The 8651-nt window shown below is 28.9% G+C and overlaps 1 pseudogene; it reads right to left on the reverse strand.

Annotated features, from left to right (window-relative positions):
* Positions 1-241: 241 nt before the first annotated feature.
* On the reverse strand, positions 242-6850 carry LOC108336838 (uncharacterized; annotated as a pseudogene).
* Positions 6851-8651: the final 1801 nt, after the last annotated feature.

Raw genomic sequence — 8651 nt, forward strand, 5'->3', positions numbered from 1 at the left:
ATGTCTTTGCCTTTAATAATGTATGTTGAACAATATAATTTACTCTATATAATAATATTAAATTTTAGTTCATATTAAAACCAGATTTATAAATTCAATTTGAACCAGATTTATCATAATTCTATTTGAACACACAAAAAAAAGGTCTGGAAGCATTTCCGGCGGTTTTGGATCAAATCTCTGGAAATAAGGGCATTTCTTTCAAACGCAGTTACTTCCGGCGGTTTTTCGGAAATCCTGGTTACTTCCGGCGGTTTTGGATCAAATCTCTGGAAATAAGGGCATTTCTTTCAAACGCAGTTACTTCCGGCGGTTTTTCGGAAATCCTGGTTACTTCCGGCGGTTTTCCGAAAACCCCAATTACTTCCGACGATTTTCCGGAAACCCTTGTTACTTTGGATAGTTTTCCGGAAACTTCGGTTAGTTTCGATGATTTTTTGAAAACCCCGGCTAGTTCCGGCAGTTTTTCAGAAATCCCTAAAAATATAGGTGCTTCAACACAATTCCGACTAGTTCTGGGGTTCCAGAAATCCCTAAAAATAGAAGAGATTTTGCTGAAAACCGTCGATAATTTTGTAACGGTGATTCTCTCAATGATTTTTTGCAAGCGCAAGAAACATGTTTTTTCAGAATTAAAACTCCGATAATATTAAAAAAACCCCTGAAAAAGTTACATGTAGTGAAATTTGAGTACTATTCATTATATAAACATATTTAAATAAAATGACTTACTAAAATAATAATGACGGTACAATTTAAAAAAAAATCATAAGAATTTAATTATTTTAAAAAATCTAAAATTATAATTCTATAAGAATATATTTTTGTTAAAGAAATTGTGAATTTTATTTATGCAATAAAATTTATATTATAAAACTTGCGTTACTATAAGATAAAAGTTATTTAGTTAATAATATCATTTATTGGCTTAAAATTTATCAAATTTATTGCTTAAAAGGTACTCTTATATCAAATTGTGGAACTGGTTGTTGAACTCTCAATTACCACCTCAGCATGTGACTCGTCACAATATTCTGTCGTCTTTATTTTCACTATTTTTATGTTAGATGTATTATAACTAAAATTTATGTTGATATTATTATAACATATATAATTGTATCGCCTTTTATTTGTTCTGTTTAATATTTCTAGAAATTAGTTATTCAAAAGTTCCTAACCAGCTTACATGTAAACCGGATAATTATTAATCAAAAGTTAACTAACTTGCCTACATCTATTAGATATCATTATTTATTTAAAAGGAGTGTTTTTTGCTAATAAAGGGATATTCATTTTGAAAAGAAAATTTTGTACACAATCCTCATAAATAGGAGTAATAATTTAGTAAAAGTGGAGATAATCTCAGAGGGACAGGAAAGATGTCAACAGAGGCATAAGTAATGTAGTGTTTTTATCCTTAAAATAGCATTAGAGTATGATATATTAACAATTTTTTTTAATAACTTTTTTATAATAAATTACGTATCACTTTTTTATTTATATTTATTTAAAATGAATCAATCACTTTTTTATTTATATTTATTTAAAATGAATCAATCACAGATTAATAGTAAGAAAAAAGTTAAAAAAACTTTTTTTCAATAGCATTACTCATATCTCTTTGGTTATTACAATGTGACAAGGCTCTTTTGACCAAAGTCAATGGGAGGCTTGCCTAACTTTTAGCTTAACTAGGTGCAGTGGATTAACATTGTCATTTATCGAGGACAATGTGTATACAGATTTTTTTTGTTTGTTTACTTAAATAAATTGTCACTTTTTAACTATTTTATAACTTGAAATATGATAAAATTAATTGAATTTATCTGGTTTTGTTGAAAACTTAAAAACATAAAAGGGTAAATGTGTATAATTTGAGTAATACAACTAAGAAAAAGTTTGATATGTCAAAACGAATCATTTGGTGCCATCTATCATCTATCATAAATTGGTTAATTAATAAGTGAATTTAATTTAATTTACTTATTATCAAATTTAAAAAGTTTTAATTTAATTTAATCTACCATAAATTGATGAGTTATACAAATTAGTTTATTTAATTATAATTTTTCTTTTCAATATTAAAAAATTTCTAATTTTTTTCTAATTGTTCAATCCAAATAGATTTACAAATGGAAAAACATTTATAATTTTAATTCTCTAATATAATTTAATATTTAAAATTTATGAGTAAATTCACCATGGATTTAATTTTGATAAATCACATAGTAAATCAGATTTGTTTTTTACTTAACAAAATTTATATTTAATCTAACCCCACTCGTAGTAAATTAAGTTGAATTACGAGTTTTAATGATTTTTTATGATTTAAAAATATTATTATAGGTTAAGCATTAAATGTGAGGTGGAGTAGTGTTGATATCTGTTAGGGTTGTCATTTTTTTCAACTTAAAATAAATGTCTCAGACCACATACACTAAATGCTACGAGAGTGGTGAGTTGTGTGTCCTTATCTTCTTCTAGGCTTGTCTTTTGTATTATTTTATTAATAAATTAAATTCAGTATTTCAAAAGCCACGAGTAAGTTGATAGAAAGGTTTAATTGAATAGACTAACATATTAATTTTAATATGAAATTGTTGGAGTATTGTTTGAATTTAATCGTTAGTAAAACTATTTTTTTCTTGGAATACAACTTTTTCATTAACTTACATAGATAATAATATTTTTAAAACTGATCTATTTTGATAATTTAAAAAGGTGTACACACTTTCCCTACCTAAAAAGAACCTAATGAGAAATATCTCATTTTATTTTAGACCATGCAACAAGTGGGCTTGCAAATTAAGCAAGAATCACGAAATGAAGATTATAGAAAATAGCTTAATCTATTTGAATGGCTCTGACATGATAGGGACACCTCACCTTAATTTGTAGGTTTTTTCTTTACCTATGAATTGTACCAAAGTTCACATGCAATGGAATAAGTGGGTTTTTCCTTATTTTTCTCATCAAAGATGAAAGAAGGCTTTAGGCCCGGTCTAGACTCTACACAAATAGGGACAGATTTAAACCTATGACTCATCATAAACTTGAGGAGGTGAATTCCGGTAGAAAAGGAAAAATTGAAAAATAATAATGATACTTTACACATATTTTTTTATATTTATTTGATACATAGTACAAAAAGAAAATAGTTATAAAATTATAAATTTATGTATATTTTGGAAAAAGAAAAAAATAAAAAGCAAAAAAATAACTTTTCTTGAAAATAAGAAAAAGAAAACAGTAATAATTGCAATGAAAAACAGTCAAAACAGAATAGAAAGAGAATGGAGTAAAAGTTAACAATTTACTTGGTAGAGAAATAAAATAGATGAGAAATTGAAAGGAGAAAGTAGAAACTGAAGAGGAATTAAAAGGGTGAATTGTTTGGTTGAAATAAATTAATAAAAGAAATTTCAAAGTGTTGACTCTCTTCATGATAAACTAAGCACTTTTTTTCAATGTAAAGAAGGTAAGTATTTTAACTTGGGAAGTAACTAAGAAATTTTCGATATGGCATATACAATATGAAAAATTTATATTCAACCTTTTGTATTATGATAAAACTCATATACTAAGATAATTATAAAATATATTAATTAGTGAACTTTAATTTAATTTTAAAAATTAAAAAAATATATGAAATAAAATTTATAGATATTAATGGATGGTTGAATAATGATTCAATAATAAATGACATATTAAATTCAACAAATAATAAAAGTTGTTATAATAAATTTAAGATAAATACGATATTATTTTATTAAATAAATTTAAAGTGTAATTAAATCTTATAAATAAACTTATAAAATAATATTTTTATTTTTATATATACTATAAATTTATCTTATTGTAATTAATATTAAATTTCTAATAATATAAAAATAAAATTTAAGTAAATAAAAAACACGTCTAGGTAAAATAAAATAAAAAGAGTACATTTTCCAAAAAGATAATGGTGCCTCACTTTGTGTGTGTGTCTACCCTAATCTAATGCGCGAAGTTTTCATGGTTTGTCTAGTCAATTTTGTTTAGTCGGTGAAGCTTTTCCCTATTGATGCTTTCTATTGTGATCCCAATGTGGCAACTATAACGGTCCTACCCATAATGCATCCCATTTCAATTTCATGCCAAGAAAATGACCTTCCATAACTTTCACAACATCATGCCAATTGCAAAGCATCTAATTGGATAGAGTAAATGCAATTAGCTTTTAAGATTTGGATGAAAATAATTACTAATATATATCCTATAATTTGGATGAAAATTTTCTATAAACGATAGATATTTTAATTTCAGAAACATTTCTTAGTTCAAGTGATAGTTGTTTGTACTTCTTAACCTATTTATGTATTGATTGATGTTACTCTAAAAGAAAATTAGAAAAGAAATCCTCACATGCCCAAATGGTATTAATAGTTATTTCTAACTATATATAATTTATATGAATAGCAAGATAGTTATAATAATAAAAATTATTTTTAATTCTATAAAAAGACAATAATAATGTTTGCATTCAATCACAAACACTCACAAAATTATTAAACTAGTTCTTTAGTGAAAAGCTTCTCTTTGAATAGACAAACATCAAACCTAAAATCTCATTGAAAAAAACCAATTGAATATAAAAAATAAAAATAAAAAAATAATGTAAAAAGACCATTTTGCCACCATCAATACAAGCCCTAGAACACAATGTTATAGGGCCCTTATGTTTAATTTGTTTCCCACTATGGGTACCTAACATGGGTTTTTTTTTGCAGTGCCGTATGGAAAGGAACACTCAAATGTTTTTCTCATTTACAGCTAGTCTGTACTACGTATGTGTCCATGCCACAACAGCTAGAAAAAAAAATAATGAAAAATTAAAAAACCAGAAAGAAAAAAGGAATTACAAGAACTTCATTCCCAAGTCCTCAAAGCATGCAAATCACTCACTTTTTTTAACTTTGATGTATCTAAAGCACATTTTGAAGAGATCAATCAACAAAGCTATCTTTGACTCTACCTCCTTCTTCTTAGTAGTGGTATTGTACTATATATATGTTGTTAAAAACTTCACATCCACACTTAGTAGTAGTAAGAAGTAACCACAAAAAAGAGAGAGAGAAAGAGAAAAGCAAGTGTTGTTGTTGGTACATGTCACTTTCCTTTTACCCCTTTATTCCACGGTCTTCCTCTTTGTCAATGATCTCATCCAACCCTTTCTAACCTTCACTCCTTCAACCTTGCTACCAACATGGCCCACACCACCCTTATTGGACCTCTTCCATTGGATCAAATGGACCAAACGGCCCATACGCTTTCTCCATCTAAACGCGTTATTTGACTTTCCATGCTCTATCACACTCTTCTCCTTTTCCTCTTTCTCTACGACCTTGCCCTCTACACATACCTTATTAGACATGTTAGAGAGGCTGCTCTTTTCCCATGATGCCACACCATTTTCTTCAAACTTCATTGAGATGAACGACTCTGAAAAGTTCAACCAATTCCACACTGTCATTATTATAACTTGAAGACACAACACACCCACATAAAAAAAAAAATAAAAAAAATTGTTATTCTTGACTACAAATTCTAATTAAATGTGTTTAGTTTAGGTTTACATTTTAAATTATGTAGTTCTATCACACATAATAAGACAAATTAACATGTTTTAAAGGTAGATGTACATAATAGAATAACAAACAAAACCAGTCAGTGGAATAGATATATAGATTCGCTTTAAATATATAATACACACATACACATACACACACAACCAAATGCATCTAAATGATGAATTTTTGCCCAAGTTAGAAGGGTGTTCGTAATCAAATTTAGTTGGCGCAAATTTTCTTCAAACTGTTTTAGACTCTGACATATATGTCAGAAACATGAATGACATCTTGCCCAATAATTTGTTTTGTAACTCAATTCCCCAGCAAATCTATATAATCTCAAACAAAACCTGATTTCGGTGTTATAGTTCTCTTGTCGTTTGCGTATGACCCCCACACGCCACGCCAGGAGGAAGAATTCAAGAAGGATCGAAATGAAAATTTGAAAACCTTCACTTATGGTGTTTTGGCACTCTTAGCAGCTACGTTTTGTTTACCTTAATTTCATCGTCATCATAGTCTAACCTTGCACATGAAGATACACACACATGCACATGCTACGCTAGGCTATATGCTAACTCTTCATCGATTAATAGCAATGTTTCACCCACCATGTATGCACATTGAAGAAGGTAAAGGAAAATGAGATGAAAGAAGATTAAAACAACCACCAACAGTGATGCAGCACTTGCAAATTTAACTTACCCCCACCAAAGATAAATCTTGTTTTTAAAATAAAAAATATAATTAAGCATAAAGGGAGATTAAAAGGGAAAAAGGGTAATAAAATTTGACAATAGCAATATCAAGCAATGTGCAAAATAAGGTCTTTCCTTCTGGGCTGGGAGAGGCATCATCTTGATCATAGTAGTGGTGAGATTTGAATTGGTGGCGAGTGAAGAGAGAACCAAAAGCAAAGATCTTGTGAATAGAAGCTGAAGGCTTCCTCTGAGTGGAACTTTGAAGCCTGTGATGGTGATGATGATGATGGTGGTGATGGTCTTGTTTTGCAGCCAGTATGAGGAGCCTCTCATTCAAGCACAAGGGGCACACACCAACAACTACTTGTTTTGGGTGGAAATAGCAGCATGCTTTTTCCTCCTTGTGAACATTTCTATTCATGTTTTGGCTCAATTCACAATAGGAAGGAAGAGAAGAAGAAGAAGAAGAAGAACGATGGAGGAAAAGAATGAAAAAGCCAATCCCAATGGGATGTGAAGTATTAATTAATTAGAAGAAGAAATGTAGTGTGAGGTATTCTTGAGAATATATATGTGGGAAACCAAAGGAAAAATCATGAGCAGTGGACCCAGTGATGTAAGATCCTAGACAATATTGTTTGAAAAATTGTAAATGTACAATAAGTTTATATTACAAAAATACAGAAATAAGAAAAGTAAAAGAGAAGTATGAAATGAAAGGTTGATGCAACTATAAAAATTGTAAAACATTTTTGCAGTAAAATATTTGTTGTACAATGTTGTAGGGTAAATATTTTCAGTAATGTGAACAGTATGGAATGAGGATACTGCAGCAGCTGAAGAGATTATAACTGAGATAGATCTTAAAACTGCCCCCACAACTAAAATTATGATTTCAATCTTCCAATTTTTCCTGCATCTTTTATAATCAATTAATAGGTAGTGTTGATCCGGTCTGCGATGTTTAACTTTGACTTTAATTGAATATTAAGCTGCTTTGACAGTAGTTCTCCCTTCAACCACCGTCACAGATAAAACAAAGGGTAAATCATGACTCGGTCATTGAATACTAACAATTATATTCTTATATTATCTTCATTAAGTTTAAGAGTCAATTCGACTCACAAATCATCTTGTAATTAAGCTATCATATTCAGAAATTTAATTTAACTTTTTACTTTTTCAAATACTAAAATCACGAATCTGGTATTGTTTTTCTCTTCAGTTTTTAAAATATATATTAAAAAGGCTTTTAAGATATTTTAAAATATCTGTGTTGATTAGTATATTTTAAAGACTAAACAGAAAACATTTAAAAAACTAAAAAAAAAGTCCAAATTTCTAGATTAACTCTAATTGTTGTAGGGGAGCAATGTAACTCAATCCCTTCTGTGTGTTGTTTTTTTTATGATAACAACAAAAATGTTTTTAAATGTTTCTATATGTTTCTTGCACAACAACGGAAACTTTTTTTATATGCATATTTGTATTTACATGTTTGTGTGTGCTTGAACTGATTGGTTTGCATACTTACTATAGTCATACACATGTTTATAATTTGTACTATGCATATTCATGTTTTGAATGACAAGACTACTTGCACACTGCATATATGTATGAAGTAATCGATTACAGTATTTATGTAATCAATTAAGTTCATCAGATATCAGCTAATGTTTAAACTATGGCAAACTACAAGTTTTAACCGATTAAAACCCATGCATTTGCTAACAACTGTTTGTTGTGTGTAGTGATGAGATTTCATTAGAAAAAGTTTTCAAAAATGCCTAAGTGTAATACTTAATCGATTACATAATTTCCTTAATCGGTTAAATATGGTACATATTGAAACTGTTTTCATGTTAAGTCTTAACTGTCATAACAGTCATATTTTGAATTGTTTTGACTTACAATAAATGTGCAATAATTACATTAAATGCGTAATCAGTTAAATCTTTTTTAGTGTAGTTTTGGTATAACATTGCTAAATGCTTAACCGATAATCGATTAAAAAGCGTCAAACATGAGGAAATCTATATATTGAGGCATAACACTCTGCATTGATAACTTCTGAGCTTTTGAACTTTAATATCTGACATAAGAAAGTCGAGAAAAAGATTTTGCAGATGCGTTGTTTCTCCAAGAATCAAGATACGAAAGTTTTGCAGATTTGAAGGATTCTTGAAGGATTGCTTTGGACTTTCATTGGCTGATCAATCATTCGCACATTGAGGTGTTTTCTTTCCAGATCAGTTTTGTGTTTACAATCCATAGATTGTGGTTTCCCTGTGTGTGTTGCCAGGAATATAACGTGTGGTTCTTGTATCTTTGAGAAGGGTCT

Source organism: Vigna angularis, chromosome 7, assembly GCF_016808095.1.
Source record: "Vigna angularis cultivar LongXiaoDou No.4 chromosome 7, ASM1680809v1, whole genome shotgun sequence".
Taxonomy (NCBI): Eukaryota; Viridiplantae; Streptophyta; class Magnoliopsida; order Fabales; family Fabaceae; genus Vigna; species Vigna angularis.